This window comes from Osmerus eperlanus, chromosome 3 (assembly GCF_963692335.1).
Source record: "Osmerus eperlanus chromosome 3, fOsmEpe2.1, whole genome shotgun sequence".
NCBI classification, from domain to species: domain Eukaryota; kingdom Metazoa; phylum Chordata; class Actinopteri; order Osmeriformes; family Osmeridae; genus Osmerus; species Osmerus eperlanus.
Window position 1 is genome coordinate 22,229,081 of NC_085020.1, and position 21,867 is coordinate 22,250,947.

The following is a 21,867-nucleotide window of genomic DNA, read 5'->3' on the forward strand; positions in this document are numbered from 1 at the left end:
ACTGGCAACCTTCGGATTACTAGCCCGATTCCCTCACCGCTCAGCCACCTGACTCTCTAAATGATGCCCCTGGTTTGATTAGTGATTCCCTGTTGAGTGAGGAATAGATTTTCCACGTTTTCCTTGTAGGATTTTTATGCATTCATTCTATTTTCCTCTAACTTTTGCTCCTATAGTTTATCAAGTCTTGAATTTATTTTGGTCATAGAAAAGTAATAATCTTGAAATTACTTGGGGAATGAGAAGGGTTCCCTGCTATATTGCTATGCTGAAGGTTTATTGCAATGCTCACTGGAGTATGAATTAATTTGCAGCACCCAGTCAGGATATTAATGAACAATTATTTATCACAAATCTGCACCATTCATACCATTTACTGCTTGACATCTTACACAATTATAACCCAAATGTTAAACGATTCGTTCTGTCATAAAATTATATTGAAATTCTGTCATAGCAATATGAGATGACTTACACTAAGAGGGATTTTTGTACATTTCTGGTTTCATGATCAAAATATGAATGACATAGTGCTCTTCTTAACTCAAGTATTTCAGCAAAATGATTCCCAATGCTTGATGATCTCATCATTTTAGGCTTTGTCAACTTTAGGTGAACATATAGTATTAGACAGGATCTCACTGCAGGAAATAACACACAGAGAGAGAGAGACAGAGAGAGAGAGAAAGAGAGAAAGAGAGAAAGAGAGAAAGAGAGAGACAGATAGAGAAAGAGAGAGAGAGAGAGTGAGAGAGAGAGTGTGTGTGTGAGAGAGAGAGAGAGAGAGAGAGAGAGAGAGAGAGAGAGACAGAGAGAGAGAGACAAAGAGAGAAAGAGAGAAAGAGAGACAGAGACAGATAGAGAAAGAGAGAGACACAGAAAGAGAGAGACAGAGACAGATAGAGAAAGAGAGAGACACAGAAAGAGAGAGACAGAGACAGATAGAGAAAGAGAGAGACACAGAGAGAAAGAGAGAGAGAGAGAGAGAAAGAGAGAGAGAGGGAGAGAAAGAGAAAGAGAGAGACAGACAGAGAGAGAGTCCTGCCAAGCCACCGCTTCCCTTCATGTTGCTGAGCGGCGCCTCTCCACGTGCACGGCCCGACCTCCGTCCTTCCCAGGATCCCTGCATCCCTCTCCGCCGTGTCTCCACGCGGCCCAGGAGCAGCCGTCTGCCTGGGGGAGCAGCGTGCTGGTGCTCCCAGTCAGCCTGGAGCCCAGGTGCTCTCCCCTGGCTCCCTCTGCTCCGCGCCGCCGCCGCCGCCGCGGGCCTGCAGCCAGCGCTCTGGAGGGTGACCACTCTCATTAGAGACGTCGTTACAGGAACTACAGAAGCTTGGCCGTAGATCTGCTTCAGATTATTGTGACTTGGATTGGGGCTCAATTCGTCAGATGTAAAAGCCGTGCGGCAGTGAGGGGTTGTTAGAGAGGTGTGTGTGTGCTTCAGCATCTCTGTTTTTTGATGTCCTCCGATCTGAAGCCAGCACGCAGATCACATGAACAAACACTGGCAAATGGAATCCCCTCTTACAGAGGGAACAGCATTTCTTTCATTCCCAACACAGTTATTAAACGACATGGCACGACTGTCGTGGTGCGTGATGTGGCGAGGATAAGGCTTAACGTGCTGTTCAAGTTCCCTCGTCCGGGAGTCACCGGGGTCCTGCTTCACATGGATGATATGGGCCTTCAGCGAGGCAGCGTTGTCTAGATTGATAGCGCACGGTGGAAGGATTGTGTTTGTGTTGCGTTCAGTGGATCAGTTCACTCCCCCTGATCTCTCTGTCCCGACCAATGACATTGACCCGTTGGAAAACATGACTTGGGTGATGTGGAAGGGGGCGGGGGGGGGGAGAGGGGGGGGGCGCCTCATCTCCCGGCAATCAGGTTTGTGTCAGCTCAGCTGGTGTTTTGGGGGGACAGGATGCTCTGCAGATGGGGGACAGAAACGCTCGAGGGAATTCCAAGCGTTGCCCCTAGACGGGGGCCGATGTCGCAGGCTGATCGATGTGTGAGGCTGGCCGAGGACAGCAGCTCTGCCTGTCTCCGTGGGCCCCCCCCGGGCCCCTCTCACAGCCTGGGCCCCTCCGATGTGGACTCACACACCCCCGTACGGCAGGAAGTGCTGATGTAGGGAATGATTGTGTCTGGACGACCCATCATTCGTCAGATGACTGCTTTGTGTAATTATGACGCTTTATCAAGTCAGCAGAGACGTAATTATCTTTGTTTTTATGGTCACGTGTTTGGTTTCAGTCCACTCAGCAGTAGTCCACTGCCTCCAAGGCCACTCCTTCAACAGATGGACGGATTCGGGAGCCCCTACCCTCTTCCTGTTTGAATGCATCACTTCCTGTGTTCACACGGTTTATATCTAAACGAGCCGTTAAGCGAGCTTCTTGTTCTCCACGCACAACAACAACAAAAAGATGACATTTCAAAACACAGGCGTGCTTGCGTCACTTTCCCCCGTCGACCTCGTTCCTCATCCTCGAGCCGGGAGGAGGCAGAGGTGTGTGTCTGTGGGGGGGGCGCTTCTGATCCCGTGTCCCGCGCCGTGGAGAAATGAAGGAGCACTGGGGGGGGGGGGGGGGGAGGAGAGGAGAGAGAGGGGGTGGGGGGTACGGCGTGTTGCCATAAAATATTAACGACTCGGAGGCCCCAGCCACATGACAAGATGAATGTAATTGGCCCTCGCAGCTCTACCCGTGCATGTTAATGAGATGGGCTGGTATTTAAATCAGCCGTGCCCGCGCCTCCCGTGCCCGCGCCTCCCGTGCCCGCGCCTCCCGTGCCCGCGCCTCCCGTGCCCGCGCCTCCCGTGCCCGCGCCTCCCGTGCCCGCGCCTCCCGTGCCCGCGCCTCCCGTGCCCGCGCCTCCCGTGCCCGCCCCTCCCGTGCCCGCGCCTCCCGTGCCCGCGCCTCCCGTGCCCGCCCCTCCCGTGCCCGCGCCTCCCGTGCCCGCCCCTCCCGTGCCCGCGCCTCCCGTGCCCGCGCCTCCCGTGCCCGCGCCTCCCGTGCCCGCCCCTCCCGTGCCCGCCCCTCCCGTGCCCGCGCCTCCCGTGCCCGCGCCTCCCGTGCCCGCCCCTCCCGTGCCCGCGCCTCCCGTGCCCGCGCCTCCCGTGCCCGCGCCTCCCGTGCCCGCGCCTCCCGTGCCCGCGCCTCCCGTGCCCGCGCCTCCCGTGCCCGCGCCTCCCGTGCCCGCGCCTCCCGTGCCCGCCCCTCCCGTGCCCGCGCCTCCCGTGCCCGCGCCTCCCGTGCCCGCGCCTCCCGTGCCCGCGCCTCCCGTGCCCGCGCCTCCCGTGCCCGCGCCTCCCGTGCCCGCGCCTCCCGTGCCCGCCCCTCCCGTGCCCGCGCGGGGGGAGAACAGCACAGACACAATGAACACACAACACCGCTGGGGGTTTGTTGTTTAAAGATCATTATTTGGCCTTTTTGCAGTTGTACTGATATAGAGACAGTTTGAAAGAGACAGGAGAGCCTGAGGAGAGAGAGAGGGAGACGTGCGGGAAATGACCCAGGGCCGGAATCGAACCCAGGCCCCTGCGTTATATCCTCAACTGTAACGGTGTGGTCTCCACCTGGTGAGCCACTAGGGCACCACGCATCGCTGCTTGTTGACTCGTTCCCGGGAATTAATTCTAGGGTATATTATTATGGATATTATCATACTAGGCCCTGCCTATGTTAGCTGTGCTTAAGCCTAATGCACGCCAAATGACCTTTGGCGTGCATTGATCGGGGAAAAGTGAGTGCTGATGTTAGGTGTTTGGAGTTGGGCTCGGTGTGTAGACCCTGGGGGTGGGGGGGTGGGGGGGGGGGGGGCAGAGGGCCGGGGAGGAGGGGTGGACCCCAGCCAAGCATGAAGCTGAGCAAAACCAGCGCACCTGCACAGCACATGTCCTGCCAGACCAGCAGGTCAGGCCGGGCCTAGCTGACAGCTCTGGAGCAGAGCTGCAGTCTCCACAGAGAGGGCGACCACCTTGGGAGAAGCTGTTGGCTGCAAACAGCAGCTTGAGAGTGGCTCTCCGGGGACAGGCTGCGGGGGGGGGGGGGGGGGGGGTTGGGGGGTACTCGGCAACAATAAAGCTGTTGTCTTAAAGGGGCGGGACACCAATGTGAAGTTGGTTGGGTTGGTGGTTTGCATGGATATGAATGTGTGTATACATGCCCTGCACGCAAACACCTGTGTGTGTGTTTTGGTGTATTCATGCCCTGCATGCACACATTATGTGTGTGTGTGTGTATTCATTCCCTGGACGCACACATCTTTGTGTGTGCGTGTGTATGTATTCACACCCTGCACTCACACACGTGTGTGTGTGTGAGAGACTGCAGGATCCTGACTCCACTGAGGTAAATAATCGTTTTACCAGAATCCTGCAGCTCAGTCTTGTGGATGAGAGGAATCAGAGAGCCAGTTGTGTTGTCTGGCTGTGAGTGCAGCAGATGGAGAGCTGTGTCACCAGGACTTTCATGTTCCTGCCAGCTCATGGCCATCATCAGAGGCTCCTAATAAAACCAGCCTAATGTGCTTTGATTGCGGAGGGTTAACCCTGAGCTGACAGAGCTGGGATGTATCAGAGTGGCCCGGACCACAACAAGACATCCTGTGGGAGGTCTCCAGGCAACACAACTGTGTGTGTGTGTGTGTACACGTCCGTGTGTGTCTCTGGGAATGTGTGTGAATGTGTTTGTATGTCATTGTTTGTGTCTCTGGGGCTGTGTGTGTGTGCGTGTCTTTGGGGCTGTGTGTGTGTGTGTCTCTGGGGCTGTGTGTGTGTGCGTGTCTCTGGGGCTGTGTGTGTGTGTGTGTCTCTGGGGCTGTGTGTGTGTGTGTGTCTCTGGGGCTGTGTGTGTGTGTGTCTCTGGGGCTGTGTGTGTGTGTGTCTCTGGGGCTGTGTGTGTGTCTCTGGGGCTGTGTGTGTGTGTGTGCGTGTGTGTGTCTCTGGGGATGTGTGTGTGTGTGTGTGGGTCTCTGGGGCTGTGTGTGTGTGTGTGTGTGTGTCTCTGGGGATGTGTGTGTGTGTGTGTGTGTGTGGGGGTCTCTGGGGCTGTGTGTGTGTGTGTGTGTGTGTGTGTGTGTCTCTGGGGCTGTGTGTGTGTGTGTCTCTGGGGCTGTGTGTGTGTGTGTCTCTGAGGCTGTGTGTGTGTGTGTGTGTGTCTCTGGGGCTGTGTGTGTGTGTGTGTGTGTGTCTCTGGGGCTGTGTGAGTGTGTGTGTGTGTGTCTCTGGGGCTGTGTGTGTGTGTGTCTCTGGGGCTGTGTGTGTGTGTGTCTCTGGGGCTGTGTGTGTGTGTGTGTGTCTCTGGGGCTGTGTGAGTGTGTGTGTGTGTGTGTGTGTGTCTCTGGGGCTGTGTGAGTGTGTGTGTGTGTGTCTCTGGGGCTGTGTGAGTGTGTGTGTGTGTGTCTCTGGGGCTGTGTGAGTGTGTGTGTGTGTGTCTCTGGGGCTGTGTGAGTGTGTGTGTGTGTGTCTCTGGGGCTGTGTGAGTGTGTGTGTGTGTGTCTCTGGGGCTGTGTGAGTGTGTGTGTGTGTGTCTCTGGGGCTGTGTGTGTGCATGTGTCTGAGTATATATGCTTGTGCGTTTGGTCTAGGAGGGACCTGCAGAGGAGGGGGGGGGGGGGAGGGGAGGGGAGGAGGAGGGAGGACAGATGGTGTCCCTCATGGTGGCTGTAACAAAAGAGGGAGTTAGGGGACTCGGAGGTGTACACTCTGACGGCAATTACAGCAAATAGATGGGAAGTGGAGCTGCAGGCTCCAGGGAGCTCCACAGGGCGGGGAAAGAGGCAGGCCTCCACCGCATCTGGCCCAGAGACGCTCACTCTGTGTGGGGGAAGAGGAGCTCCACAGCCGGCCCGGCCCGGAATGACACCAAGCCTTACCTATGTACAAGGAAATACTGTCTGACCGTGATGTCTAGGTTGTCGTCCGGTGGTACAAATTTGAAGTCTCAAGGTTTGAACCTTGACTGGACACAATGGTTGTAGATGTTGTGTACGAGTTAGAACAACACTGCATGAAGACCACCAGTAACATTTCGGCTTCTTGTTGTCTTGCCTGCAGGATTTTCAAGATAGTCAATTATTTTTGTCTCACTTGCTTCCGACCATTCATTTCCAAACGATTTTCACTGCCCCACCAAGGATTTGCAGCAAATGAATTAAGTAAGACCCCCCAATCAATATGAAATACATAACGCATTCACTGTGCACAGTCATAGCCTGCGGATTCACCGTTTTTTTTTTACTGCAAATGGAAACAAACACAGTTTCCATGAATACAATTATCTCGAATATTGACAGGCATCAGAAGCATTTGAATGTGCGAAACTTCATCGATGTCCTCTGGCAATGTGTACACCCTCAGCATCAAACAAAGTTTGCTTGATCATGCTGCCGTTCTTCCCCAAGCTATTTAGAGGACCGAGGAAGAGCAGATTCCGTGGAAGAGCAGATTCCATTAGCCTTGCCCTGTGGCTGAAGCAGTGAAATGCCATTTACAGAGCGAGCATCTTCAACCCAAAACCTAGCCCTTTTCCCAGCGATGCATTAATGATGAAGATGGGCTCTAATGAAACCTACGACTCCCTGCCAAAATCAGCCATAAAAAAAACATTTGGGTAAGGGAGACCTGACAACCCTCCATTAAGTTCAGCAAAGTATCTTTACTTTTACCCTGTAAAGTTACCCTGACCATGTTGCTGAGGTCTGGACCCGTGGAAGACGGAATGAAGCCGGACTGTTCCGGATCTTTCCAGAAAGAGCCGGAGTGTTACTGAGGCTTCTGTTGAATCAGAGTGGAGCTTTGGTAAACGCTGATGGTGAAAGATAAGTGTTCGACCGACGAAATGCCTATATATCATGGTGTAAGAGAAAGTCCTGCATTCCATACCCTCTTAAAGATTTACACAGCAGGGATACGCAGAATGAGGAATCAGGTTTATATTATATCTAATGTAAATAAGGCAGACTTTTAGCCTGTGAGTTATGGCCCCCAAGACTGCCGCCTTTTTTCCCCTGTTGCATAAATTCATGAACAGTAAATCATGGGGTCCTGGAAAACAACAACACTACGGAAAAACAAAGCAGTACAGAGAAAGATAATTAGAGAGCAAACATGTGTACCTAATCAACACTTTTGTTACAATTTCCCTGCGCGTTTATTTGCATCCACACCACACCAAATGAAAACTCCCAAAGTCGCATGCTTTACAAATGGTGATTCATACTGTATGCCAGCTGTTTATTGGAGTTCAGTAATTCACGGATTCCTTTTTGGCAACGACTTTAACTACAGCTAGTGGGAATGTGAGTTTGTAGGTTTGTAGTTTCTAGGAGAGCTGAGTGGTCACTACTCCTGTGTCAATAAACCCTGAGAAGACAGGAATCTGTGGCCCGATCCAAACCAAGCAAGCACAGGCCTGCCATACACACATGCTCAGACCGAAATCAAACACTGTTCCTGCACACCTCAGCTGAATCTTAATGCTGTGACTTTGTGTGCATGGAAAATCCGGTCATGCTGTTAGAAAACAAAATATCAACAACAACATTTGTTAACGGATAAGCCCCCAATTCAGTGACTGTAAACGCAAAGAAGTTAGTTTTCTAGATTTGAAAATCTCGAAAGCTGGAAAAGAAAAAAGGGTGTACCTTCCTCTGAAGATCGTGCGCTGGGCTGGAGATCCTGGGGGGAGGGGTGGCAGCGTATTAACCCTCGCTGACTGAAACTCGAAATATTCTCTGAAACACAACATGCCTCAGCATTCAACCATAGAACCTCATACATGCAGTTCTCTAATTATAACGACCCAAGTAGGCCAACTCAAACATGCAGAGGAGATTGTTGAAGTTGTTTTTACAATTCTCATAGAGGTTCATTTTTCCCATCAATTAAAATGTCAGAATTCACAAAATAACTCATAAATACATTGCTTAGCCTTGATGGTAGTTCGAGTCAACTAAATAAATCGTTATTATGATGTTTTCATTGTGATTCTTGACTGTTTCACTAAATAAGGACCTATACTTACTAGCAGTATAGAGAGTCTCTGCCTGGTCTTGCTGAATCCTGTGTTGACTAGTTTAATACCCCAGTCAGTGATGTTTTACACCATCCTGCAGGTTTAGGACAACAACTATGAACTGTATTAAAAATCTGGATCCACTGCTACCATTGATTCATTCAAGAAATAACCAACTGAGAAAACCATATACACATTTGTCTCTCCCTTTGTCTCTCTCTCTCTCTCTCTCTCTCTCTTTCTCTCTCTTTAAATTGAATCATCATCAGAACTCCTAATCAAATGAAAGCAAATCTTATCAGATGTTTGAAGTCTTTAAAGAACTATTCAATATCCTCCATGAATGATTTTAATAGAGTAAGTCATATTTCAGGTGTCCTGTTTTTCAGATTGTATCACTTCTGAACATTTGTCACCTGTCAAATTATTTTCCCCCTGCATGTCATGTTCATTTGTCAAAACAGGCTTTCCCGGAGTTGCCTACTGTTTCAGATCTACCTAAATCAGATTTGGGAAGATTTTTATTTGGGTGTCATATTTATGGTAATGTTAGACTAATGAAATTGTGTGAAATCGTAAATACCATTTATCTAGGTCTTAATATGTTTAACGACATAGCAAGGAGGACTAATGTCTGGAGAATAATAGCAAGTGAATAACAGCAGTTGTACCCGTGTACCTTCAATGAACCTTTTTCAGTCAACATCATTAATGTGAATTAATCTGCACACTACACACTGTTCTACAGAGGTAGATCCTGTAGAGATATCCTTGGCCTTCGCTGCATCCGAATCACTTGCCAAGACAAAACAATGGTGGCCCCGTCTACAGGGGAGGGAGGGGAGAGATTAATGCAGTCAAAACCATGTTACCTGAATTTTTTAAGAGAATTTAACCTCCCCACATAAAGAAAGCTGGGCTTGGCCTGCCTCCAGATCACCGCAGGCCACCGTTGTTCCAAGGATAGAGAGTTACTGCAGGCTCTTACCAGGTTTTTAACACGTTAATATTTCTGCAGTATAGTCTGATCAATGCCATAGAAAACCATTTCTTATAATTCTTCCAGCTACTTAGAGGCACATTTGAATTACGGGCGGCGTATCCGATGCACATTTATTCTTCCTTCTTGACGGTTTTATGGAACTCATTATCCGCTTTGTGGCCGTGGCTGTGAATGGGGAACCTGTGGGGGTTTAATGTGTAGCCAGCAGCTCCTCTACTGACCAGGTTTAATGTCCTCTCTCTGAGAAACGAGAGGGGGAGGAGAAGAGGAGAGGAGCGAAGAAGAGGAAGAGAGGAGAGGAGGAGAGGAAGAGAGGAGAGGGCTCCCTATTCCAGGGCTGCCCCTCTGAGCCCCCTATGTAAGCTGCAGCTTTCCCAGAAGTCCCAGACCCAAACCAGACCCAGACCCAGAGACCCATACCAGCCCCAGACCCAGACCCAAACCAGACCCAGACCCAGAGACCCATACCAGCCCCAGACCCAGAGACCCAGCCCCAGCCCCAGCCCCAGACCCAGAGACCCAGAGACCCAGACCAGACCCGGACCCAGACCCAGACCAGACCAGACCATACCCAGAGACCCAGAGACCCAGAGACCCAGAGACCCAGAGACCTAGACCCAGAGACCCAGAGACCCAGATCCAGAGACCCAGACCCAGAGACCCATACCAGCTCCGGACCCAGACCCAGACCCAGACCGGACCCAGAGACCCAGAGACCCAGACCAGACCCAGACCAGACCCAGAGACCCAGACCCAGACCCAGAGACCCATACCAGCCCCGGACCCAGACCCAGTCACAGACCCAGACCAGACCCAGACCCAGACCCAGACCTTGGCCCGGATGTTTATTGACCTCAGGTGTGAGCGTTCATTATAATGGTGTTAATGAGGAGCAGCTGTGTCAGGGGATGTGGTGTTATGAGGGGGGGGGCTGGGTGTTGCCCCCTGCAGACCAGGCCTGATGGGAGGTCCTGTCCAGGAACTCCCCCTCTCTCTCTGCTCTCTCAGGGGACAGCGCTGTTTGTGAATACTTACTCAGCACAAGCTATTAACATCTAAAACTGCCTCCATCGAGCCAAAACAAAGCCTTCTCTTACCCTGGGCTTTGACTTATTAGCGGCTGCGCTTTTGACCGAGTATGCATTTGTGCAAGTGAAATTAGTAACTGGTGAACTGTTAGAAATGATATACACTTTTATTTGAAAGATTCACCTGAATTTCATTTAATGGGTTTAACTGGGTGTGGTTAATGTCTGTCAATACATCTCAAACATAAATCTTAGCGCCTTGACGCTTTAAAGTCACAGAATTAATCGTCTTTAAGAATAGTTTATGTTCGCGATAGTAAAATCATTGTCCTTGGGTGCTCTTTCGGCGTGGTGGCTGACAAAGTTCCACAGAAAGCATGTTGCAATCCCCCCAACTCTTAAGAACGCTAGATGCCCACTGCCAAACTGGGGACATAAACATGGTTCCTTTGTCAAATACATTTGGCCAAAAAACATTACAACAAACAATATTGATGATTTGTTGCAGAACAAATGCCTCCCTTAAAGTATTCCCGTAGAGCAGTCCGACACACAGGCCGGCCCCGGCCCTCACTGCAGATGAAACGGCCCAGCTTTGAGGTTGCCATCGTGGGTCCTCCAGCCTCCACAGACTGGGAGCTTCCCTCCGTCCCCGGGACGACAATGCACACAGCTATGCCCAGAGTTGTCCTGTCTTTTAGGGGTTTACGAGGTTGGCCTTCCCCCTGCTATGGAGGCAAACGTAGACCATCAAACAAAGCAATTTACGACCCAGGCTAAATTTGACCTTGGGCCTCCCTCAGAAACCAGACAATTGCTCTTTGAAAATGGAGGCTCAAGACTTGTGAGGTGTGTCGGTGCGGCTTAGACAGGTTTGTTTGTGGTTTGTCTGGATTTACACGGAGCAATCCGTGGTATTCAAAGCTTTTTTTTCCTCCGGTATTTTCAGTGTAGATAACTGTCAGGAAAGTAGTGCATTTTGAGGAATTCCTGGATGAATGGGAGGCCTCAGGGTAAGAAGTGAGGGTATTAGAGGGGCAGTAAAACCTGGCCCTCAGGCTAGAGGCTGGCGGTGGAGCACGGCACTGCTGTTTCATCGCCTCATTTCAAATGGGAGGATTTCAGTGGGCATCAGGGTTTTGATTGTTGTTCCTGGGGAGGGAATCCTGTGGCCTGGTGATGAAGTGGAGCTGCAGGGAATTCCTTATTTACTGCAGGGGTGGGACTAGTCTCACACACTGACACACATCTCTCTCTCTCTCTCTTTCTCCACCTCTCTCTCTCTCCACCTCTTTCTCTCTCTCCACCTCTCTCTCTCTACCTTTATCTCACTATCTCCCTCTCTCCCCCCCTTCTCTCTCCACCTCTCTCTCTCCACCTCCACCCCTTCTCTCTACCTCTCTCACTTCCCTCTATCTTTTTTGTCTATCTCACCACCTGTACCTCTCTCCCCCTTTCTCTCTCTCTCTCTCTCCACCTCTCTCTCTCTCTCTCTCTCTCTACTTCTGATGTTTTCCTCCTCCCTCCCTCTCTGTGGAACTGGGCTGTGTGCCACACAGGACACAGTTATGTTTCCTTACCTGCCCTTATTCCAAAATGGGAAAAAATAAACAAAGCCACATTTTGCGTCATCATTCCAGAATGTTCCGTGTATATTCCCAGTGTGTACCAGCATGCCTTACGTTAGTTTCCGGTCCCTTTGCCCCATCCACCCCTGCTCGTTCCCAGGGCATCCTGAGACAGGCTGGACAGTTGACCACTGGGACTAACCACAATACTACAGATGCTATTAGCTGCAAATACGGCCACATTGTGCATCGGTGTAACTATGTTAGAGACAGACCTCCCAGTCATTGTTCCAAGGCTTCAAAATGCTAAATCTTAACTGTGTAGCTCACACCTATTAACTTTGTTGTAATTATGTGTTAATTACGCTCTGCTGGAATCTGAGTAATCGGGGCATTACTGCCGGGGTGTGGGCTCTTTGATGTAGTGTTACCAGAGAACACATTTACCCAATTCCCAGTATTTACAAGGCTGAGGATGTAAGATATAGTAAGCATGAATGATGCCACATGAAAGAGGATTCTCCATCTCATTCTATTATATGGATTCTCATCACGTGTTTCCTTCAGAGACAAGGGCTTCAGTAATCTGTATCCTTTAGTGAGAGAACCCCACGGAGATGCATTAAAGAGATAAATTGGTATCATCCCCGGCGTGACAGAGCTCTCATCTGTCTCTGCTTGCCTCGATTGATCACCATTTATTTTATTTGTGTTGTTGCGTTATTAGACGGAAGGAAAGCATTGCATTAATAAAGCTCTGATTATAAAGTTAAGCAGGAATGGTAGACTGGCGCTCAGGAAGCCAGGTTCGGTGAGGGTCGTTTGACCTATCCTATTACACTCTGGCTGAATACTGAACGAGCTCCGATCATTCACCGCAGCTGTAATTCATTTCTGAACAATTATCTTCCGGTTTGATTGCGTTCGGCTTAACGATTCTTGTCTAATTCCATTGGAAGAATCTTAATGTTTCTCTCGAGTCAGTTGTGTGGGAGACAATGTATTGAAGGTTTGCTTCTAATTTCTTATGTAAGAATTTGTTTCACAGGGCTAATAGCTGAGGACGAGAAGATGATTCCAGGTGTTGGTCTGTTTCACCCAAGAGCAAAGCATTCTACATGAATGGTTGTAGTAAACATCCAGCTGTCAGTAAACATGTTGCAGAGTTCTGTGTTTGATTCACCTTGACTGGCAGGCACCACTGAAGCAAAGCCGTCGAATGCCAGAGAGGAATTTGTTTACCTAATAATGTAATAGAGTCGACAGTTTGGTGTGAAGGTTGGAGCGTTGAAACACTGTGGACTATTGGCCTTTTGATTTGAGCTTTATTGTAGCCACTACGTTTATGGATTGTGATAATTAACGTAATTAGATGAGGAGATAGTCTAATAAAAAATGAGTTGATGTCACCACACAGCATATCCAAGTGATAAATAAACCAAGAAATGCAATGAATCAAAATAAGTGTTGGATTGGGCAGTACTGCTATGACTACCCTCCCCTAGCAGGAAGAATGAAATGATTAAGCACTTTGTACTGTACACTGCAGAACAGATTAGGTGACTGTAATTCAATTAATTCTGTGTATTTTTCTTTCTTTTTTTCTCGCCCACACTTTCCAAAGGCTTCTGTGTTCTGCTCCATCGTGTCTGATTGCTGCCAGAATGAGAGTCCTGGTAACAGGTGTGGAATGGAGTCTGCCAAGAAGAATCGAACCAAGGCTTCAGTTCACAGGTTAGTCGACATAACTGTGACACAGTGGAACAAAACAACAGGCCTGTTCAATTGGGTCAGTGTGGAGATTCAGGATGAATTCCAGCGTGCTAGGAACCTGCTGTGCGCGAAACATTGGGCTATGACATGTCGCACTGTAATCAGTGAATATATCAGCTCTGCCTTGTATTATAGGGAAATTCAAATGTTAATACAATTCAGACCTTAGTGTAAATTACCATATTATTTCTAAAATGTATTCTTTTGGCAGATGTTTTATTCAAGGTGACATTGGTATTCACATTACAGCATGACAATATGCTGAATGTGATTATATGGCACTTATTCAACTTGCCATTCATCACATGGGGTTAAATAAATACAAATGAAAATAAATGTGACTCCTCTTCCGTCTCTCAAGGAAAACAAAAGCGGAGGCTGCACTTTGCATATTCTCTGACACCGCCTGACTAGCAGATGAGACGGTATTTAAATAAGAGCTGGCTTTCCTCACCTGACGACCTCCTGTAAATATTATTTATGACCCATAGCACATCTTTTAATTCCAGATATGTGTTTTTAGTGATAGCTGAGTGTTAGCACTTCGAGACAAGGCGTGAGGCTGGGACCATTTTTCAAGCACACAATGAATATTCAAAAGAAAAGATGTGCTTTTGAAATGGTGTGTGTGTGTGTGGAGGGGTGGGGGGGTTCACATTAATTAATATTCGTAGCAGTAAAAATGAAAGTGAGACCCAGGCTAATTTCAAAGGACAATTAATCATAGGGCTCAGTAATTACACCGGGGAGTTTACAAATGATTTTTTTTAAGGGGCCAGAGTAAAAGAATGAAGATAATCCTCTACCCATCAAAATCACTGGCTACACACCAATCCCAGCAGAAAGAGCAATTAGAGCCAGCAGTGGAGAAGCAGTAATTGTGAGTCGGGAGGAGGTGAAGGCAGAATCTTAATTGCAGTGAATGAAGATCGCTTGCTGCAACACCTGATGTGCGAGGGAGGGAGGGAGGGAGAAAGGGAAGGGGAGGGAGGGAGGGAGAGAAGGGGAGGGAGGGAGGGAGAGAAGGGGAGGGAGGGAGGGAGAGAAGGGGAGGGAGGGAGATGTTGAGGCCATGGCAAGTTTGTAACCATCTCCAGGTGCTGGGGTAAAAATAACCCCCTTCAGACGTGCTCCTGTACTGTGAGTCTGTAGCACATGACATGGAACCATCTAGAGCACCCGGTTCCACCAGGCTACCTCATGGAGACTGCTGCCCCCTCCGCCAGACAGGGGGAGGGGGGGGGGTCATCTCTCTGGGCATTGAACCATTTTCAGTCTCTATGGGAACTTGTTTTTTTAAGGACATTTTTACCAAGGTTTTTTTTTAAGGTCCAGTGCAATTCACTGAAGCTACCAAACTTGTTCTGCACATTATCTGCTACAAGTCCGACACCAAAGCATCCATCCTCTGAATCAACATGTCAATTCCAGCTCAAACTGGGGGACTCTAATCATCCTCAAGTTGTGAAACACAATGCTGTGTGTCAAAAAAATATCAGAGTCCCCTGCTGCTCAAAGCAGAAATGAGGCACCACAAAACACGTCCTGTCTGGAAGGACAATGGTGTTTACTGTGCGGGCTGGAGGCTGCAGGTGTTAGATGGGTTTGGGGCCCGAGGCCTTGTTTGTGTGGCGACCCTTCAGCCTGCTCTCCACATCTGCTGGGAGGGTCACAGCACCAATCACCTCCGGCAGCTTTATGACCCTTCCAGATGCTTCTCTTTGTGAGAGTCATGTGACAGCGCGGCTGTATACTGTAGGCACTCTCTCCAAGTGTTGTTACCGTGGGAACACACCGACACAGCTTTGCACCAGCGAAGTTGTGATGTCCTGGCTGTGTCGGGTGATTTGCTCCCTGTTGTAAGTCAGCCCCTGTTTGGTTGACATGATGCTGTCTTGATGGGAAGAATTAATGACTCGCTGGGAGATGTTGAACAGGCTGACATGAAATATTCAGCTCGTCTTTTATCGCCTCCTCTGGGGAGCCGGGGGGGTAATTAAACCGAGCCGTCGCTACGGAAACAGGAGTGACATCATGAAAGGTCAACGTTGGAAAAGCGGAGAGCATCGCCGTGGAGAGCATCGCCGTGGAGAGCATCGCCGTGGAGAGCATCGCCGTGGAGAGCATCGCCGTGAGCCGGGGAAGAGGAGAGTTGTCAGATTCCGAAAATGTGTCCCGTGTAAAACAGAGCAACCTTTAAAGACACAGAGAAGTGAATCAATAATGCCAATGTTGTCTGTTCCAGATGTCAAACCCAGACATGAGGGAGTAACAGCCCTCTGCACTGTGGAAGAATTGGGATTTCCTATGTGTTTACATTATGTTTATCACAATCAGTACACAGTCATTTCACAGGATGTTAATCACTGTTGCCTCATCATCAGTTCACACTGTCTTATCATTCATTCACGTTGTATTCTTACTGTAATCATCCCTGTCTGAACCTGCTTATAATAACCAACATGAATTGACTGTATGTCTGTTTTTGTTTTTGCCTATTCACTATATATGCTGTCCTTAAACCTTCATGCCTCAGAGAGGCTTTGCTAGTACCGCTGGGCGTCTGAACTGGTCGTGTTGATCTCAGGGTGTTTGTTAAACTCTCTCTCCAATCAGCTGGTTGCCTGTATGCCTCTGAGGCCATAACCTAAACAGACGGTCACGTCGTTCCAGGGGGGGATCAACGTTCCTCCACAGTGCACCCCCTCACGTCTGCGCTGCCCCCTCCATCCGCTCTCCCCAGTTTCCCCGTGGCTCCTCTCGACCTCTGCCTGACACCCGTCTGGGAGCTGAGGAGTCCTGTCGACCTTCAGCTCTCCTGACACACACAGATGAAGCGCTCCGCGCGGGCAGACCAAGCTAATGCCTCACCCCCGAGAGCGTCTGTCCGCCGGCACCGGAATGAAATCACAGCAGCGGCGAAATGGCTCTGACATAACCTGATCCACGCCGCGACGCTCCACGCCCTTGCTTCCTCCCAGTCGTACATCAGTGCCAGGGAGCTGTGAACCTGGAGACGCACAGATTCAATCAGAGCCCGGAGAGATTCGCCGGAGAGTTCGTCCACGCTGACCGATCAGGTTTCGGGGCTAGCGCGCGACTCTAACGCGCTACACTAGCACACAACACTGACGCACAGTACCGCCACGCAACAGTGACTCTTAACGCTCACCTCACACGCAAACACTCACACACAACACCGACTGAGTGTGTCATGTGTAACCAGGTTTCCAGTCTCTAGTCGATCCTTTCAGTGAGTCGCTCTAATCCCACACAAAAAGGCTCAGAGCCTTGAGCCAGCGCAGACCAGCACCGTAGGCTACCATATACATCTGAGAAGAATTTATGGTGAATTGCCAAATCGTTCCACTTAAGTTTAAGTATGTGTTTTCCGCAACTGTTCTGTACATAAACCATGTAGAAATGCGAAGTGAGGCGAATGAATTGCATTCTTCTGACAGTCATGGCCTTGGCAGTGTTCACGCCAGGTCTTTGAGCCAAATCAGGGCAGTAAAATCAGGACTGCTTATCCTCCTGATCCTTCCTGATATCATCTGCTGCTGTACACAAATGAGCTGTATCATTTCCTGTTATGATAGAACAGCTATACTGTTGTGGGCATAAGCAATATAACAAACTCATAAGTCACAATCATCATTCTTTGTTCCTCTGTGTCTTTGTCGTGAAGCGAAATTCTTCAACGCCTGTGAAATAAACCCTATAAAAACGGGAGATTTTACCCCCAGGATAAATGACCAATACCTTTGATTCATGGCTGTATAATAGCTGTGAAGATAGTAAAAATCAGATTTGTCAGATTACGCTACTGGGTGTGCCATTTTTTATAATGAAAATTACAATGATATCCGATAATAGTTTATCATCTGAAAGTCGAGAAAGATATTAGGATTCAGTTGTATTGAAAGTAATGAAGCTGACAGGCTTTTCTTTATCACTCAAAGCAAAACTACAATAATAACGGAATAATCAACTATTTCATTTTTCACTCTCATGTTTCCCCCCCCCCCAACGCGCGTACAATGAATAACAATGTATGCAAATGATTTAGCATCTTAACTTTTTTCTATTTTCAGAACCGGGACACAAGGACGAATTTGAATACAATGATAGGTGAAAATGACATACTGGTAAAGGTTATTCAAAATTACTTTTTTTGCATACTGTTTGTGTTGGAGGAGGGGGAGGCGATGATGGGAGGGGTGAGATGTGTGTGTGTGTGAGAGAGGAGGTTGAATTTTTCTTCCAATTGAAGCGACAAGGTGTCTTATCAGTTTGTTTTGCCTCTGCAGTGAGGAGCCATGTCCCACCTGACTTTGACCTGTCTTGTCAGCTGGCAAAGAAAAATCGCCCGGAAAACGAACTCTGAAGTGTAGAGGTGTTACTGACAGAGGAGGCCAATCTCCAAAATCGGTTTTCTGGAGATATTGTTGGTATAAAAATGAACAGGCCTTTTCTTTCGTAGATAAGTATGTGTGTCCAGGGGTAGACACAGAGACTTCAGAATGATTTGAATGACCTGAGTCAGCATCACTCGTGAAAATGCTTTTATTGGCCTAATGCATTCATCTCCATGCTTGATGAATGATTGTGGAGAGCCCGTGGCAGATGGGAAGTATGAGTTATGTGGGATATGCGCGGAATAATCTCGACGGCTACTTAAAGGAATGAAAGATGCCAACTGTGATGCATACCACCACTAATACGGAATTCACCTAATTAACAGCACAGTTAAGACATAGGAATACAGCGTCCACACACACACCAGCCCAGAACCACAACACACAGCACCATCATCTACTATGAGCAGGGTGTGCTTGCACGAGGACACCTGATTGACCACAGCAGAGTTGGATATGTTGTGGTGTCATCCCTATAACTAAGTTCTTCTGTGTGAGTAAACACTATGTTTATACAGTGGCTTTGTCATCCTTGCTGTTTATGGTTTGTTTCAGCGTGCTCGAGCATCACGATGCTGAACCTTGAGCTCTGCTCATGGAACTGGCATGTTTATGCCTTCGGTAATTTAAATGTGACGCCATAAATCACACAGTCACTCTATTTGTTTTAATCTTGAGTGATGTTGCAATCCAATTAAATTAGTTGTAGATTTTCTGTTTTATTTTATTGGCCAATTTGGCATTACAACCTACGAGCAGTAATGCATATATCTGAAAGTATGATAAGTCATTAAAACCATTCGCTAATATGCTAATGTGTTGAATTAAACTGTCCCGGCCTCTGCAGGAACAATAAACCAAACTGATTTAACAGTATCCCTTCTAGTTTCAGATATTAGGCCTCACTGTGGCAGTCCTGTACATCAGTCACGTGCAGGTAACTCAGCCTCCTAACAGGGAACAAGGACAACTGGCCATTATGCCTCCAGGTTCCTCAACTCTCTAAACACAACCTCCCCCTCCCCCCCAAAAACCTACACTTAGCTGCCCCCCCCGCCACCGAGTACCCCCCCCCCCTCCCCCGGCCCCCCCAGCGGTACCCCCGCTCCCCTATCCCCCTCGGAGCTCCGCCGTTCCAAGGTAAACGGGGTTGCCATGGCTACGGTGTCCAGGTAGCGGCGTGAGGTCAGCGTTGCCGGCGGGGGCGTCCCTGGGAGAGCAGGCATAACTAATGTCCTGCAGACTCCGGCCCCATGTAAATAGTCTCAGGTGACAGCCTACTGTACAAATACTCAATTACGCTTGCTTAAGGGAAATGATTTGTTGCAACAGCTAGCACTCAGCCCGTGTGACATCAGCGTTGCCACGGCAACGCCGGCCCTGATTGCACAGTCTGGAATTAGGTATTGATCAGAGGAGGACGGGGGGGTGGAGGGAGAGGGGGGGGTGGGGTCTGGCGCCAGCGAGGGACTGGGGGAGCGTTCCGCCGCTAGGATTTACTGGGGAGGGGGGGGCGGAGGCTGGGTGAGGGGGGGGGGAGGGAGGGGGGGGGGCTGCAGGGGGCAGGGGGGGCTGAAGGGGGGAGGGGGGATGGCCGGGGTGAACCTCACACAATGCCCCCAGCTCGCAGAGCCGAAAAGCCCTCAGGAACCAATTTACACAGAGCTACAGTGCAATATCTGCAGCAGTCAATAATGGAAATCTGATGCCCCCTCTGCCATCAATGTGACCGCTCCTCTCTCTCATTACAGCACCTTGAAAGTTCTAGGCCAATCCATGGAGCGCCATAGATTTCCAATGGTGCCGAGATATTTTGACTTTGGCACTCTCCGTGTAATTAAACCCCCTAAGTAAGGCTACAAATCTCCGCTAAGACACATCCTTTGTCCAGCGCCTCGAACATTAGGTGAAGGAAACAGGGCATTTATCTGTACGTGAAGCCCCAAAACATCTGGTTTTCCTAGAAAAGCGCCGTTTTTAGAGCTGACATGTGTAGCTCACCGCCTCTTTCCGGTGGTTTCCAGAGTGTGAGTATTTTCCAGCCGGTTGGTTTGGAAATCACCACACAAAAATACAGCCATAACGGAAACCCGTGATGTGCTTCCCAGACCCAGGACACCGTCCTCTGCTGGAAGGCATCAGTACTGCACGGTGTCGGGCACCGGGGCGACGCCCTCTCACATCTGAGGATGTTTAAACCCGAAAGAGCTCATCGTCAAATCCCCCTTGCATGTCCCAGCGCATACACCCATGTGTCTTCAGATGGAAGTGTCTTCTGTACACTATCCAGACCCAGGACATGTCAGCCTCTTGTCTCATCACAGGCCCACATTATACAAGACGTTCTCTATAAAGTGATATATGTATATAAAAGTTACTGTTCAAAGGCCACAGCCCAGGCCTCTCTGGAGGGGAGCCAGCGAAACATCAGGAGCGAATTCCACGATCTGGACGTCATGGAAAACAACAGCTCTGCTAGTCTTCCCCAGCTCCTAACCTCTCCGACTCTCTCCGACCCCACTCTCCGGCCAACTGTGGCCGCGCGGGCCGCAGGGGGTTGCCGGTACTGAGCCGCCCCCCAACCCCAGGGGAACACAGGACTCTCCCTCCGCAGGGGAAAGGCGAGGCAATGTCACCCAACCCCGGCATCACAGCTAAATGATGACCCCATCATCAGGACAGCAATGACAGCTTAATAAACTTTGATTTAATCAGATGGGGGGAAATTGAACCATTATATGAGATAATCTACAACTATGAGATGATATATCTCAGATGCAATGCACTGACGGCTCTGATGGGAGCTTGTTCTTCTCTCACCCAGAGCAGGACCCCCCCCAGACCTCAGTCAGGTCCACAAGATGGAGCATGCCACAGCGTCAACGGAAAAACCGTCAATTATTTGTGTGTGTGGGACAGGCGTGGTGTACCCGTAACACGGCAACACGGCTCTGCAGACGACCCCATCTGGGATGGTGCTGGGTCTCATTCCTTTACTGTGGAGGTCAATGTCATATCTGTGTGTTATATTTTTTTGCCTTATAAAGCAATCAATGAAGGTCTCCTCGTGCTACACATTCAAACCTATCTGGAGCCGCTCAGAGCCGGTCTGTCAAATCGAAGAATCCAGCCCATATTTCTTGCAGTCATGTTGTGCTAGTCCTCACTCCAGTTTGTGTGTGCACTCGCACCTAATATACAAAAGATCTATTGAAATATGCATGAGGCCCGTGATGCCTGCACTAAAAATACACTCATATAGGGAATACATTGACAGCTCTGTTATTGAGCTCTCCTTGAGGTGTCTCTGTCACTGCACAGTCCACACAGACACCAAGCTCTCTCAGGCCTGGATGTCTTATCGAAAATGCACCATCTTTCTCTGTCTCTTTCTCTGTCTCTCTCTCTGTCTCTCTCTCTCTCTCTCTCTCTCTCTATCTCTCTCTCTCTCTCTCTCTCTCTCTCTCTCTCTGCTCTCTGTCTCTCTCTCTCTCTCTCTCTCTCTCTCTCTCTCTCTCTCTGTCTCTCTCTCTCTCTCTCTGTCTCTCTCTCTCTCTCTCTGTCTCTCTCTCTCTCTCGGTCTCTCTCTCACGGTCTCTCTGCCTCTCTCTGTCTCTGTCTCTCTCTTTCTGTCTCTCTCTGCCTCTCTTTCTCTCTCTGCCTCCCTCTCTCTCTCTCTCTCTCTCTCTCTCTGTCTCTGTCTCTCTCTCTCTCACGGTCTCTCTGCCTCTCTCTGCCTCTCTCTGTCTCTCTCTTTCTCTCTCTCTCTCTCTCTCTCTCTCTCTCTCTCTCTCTCCTCTCTCTCTCTCTCTCTCTCTCTCTCTCTCTCATCTCTCTCTCTCTCTCTCTATCTCTCTCTCTCTGTCTCTAGCTTTCTGTCTCTCTCCTGGCCTCGTTCGTTATTTCTCTCTTTCTTTCTTTTTGTTTCCATCTCTATTTCTCTCTGTCTTGTTCTTGGTTTCCTCCTCTTTCTCTCCCTCCGTGTTTCTGTCTTCCTCTCCCTCTCCTCTATGTCACCCCGCTTGCACATGCAAATGTGGACATTCACTTATGCATGAA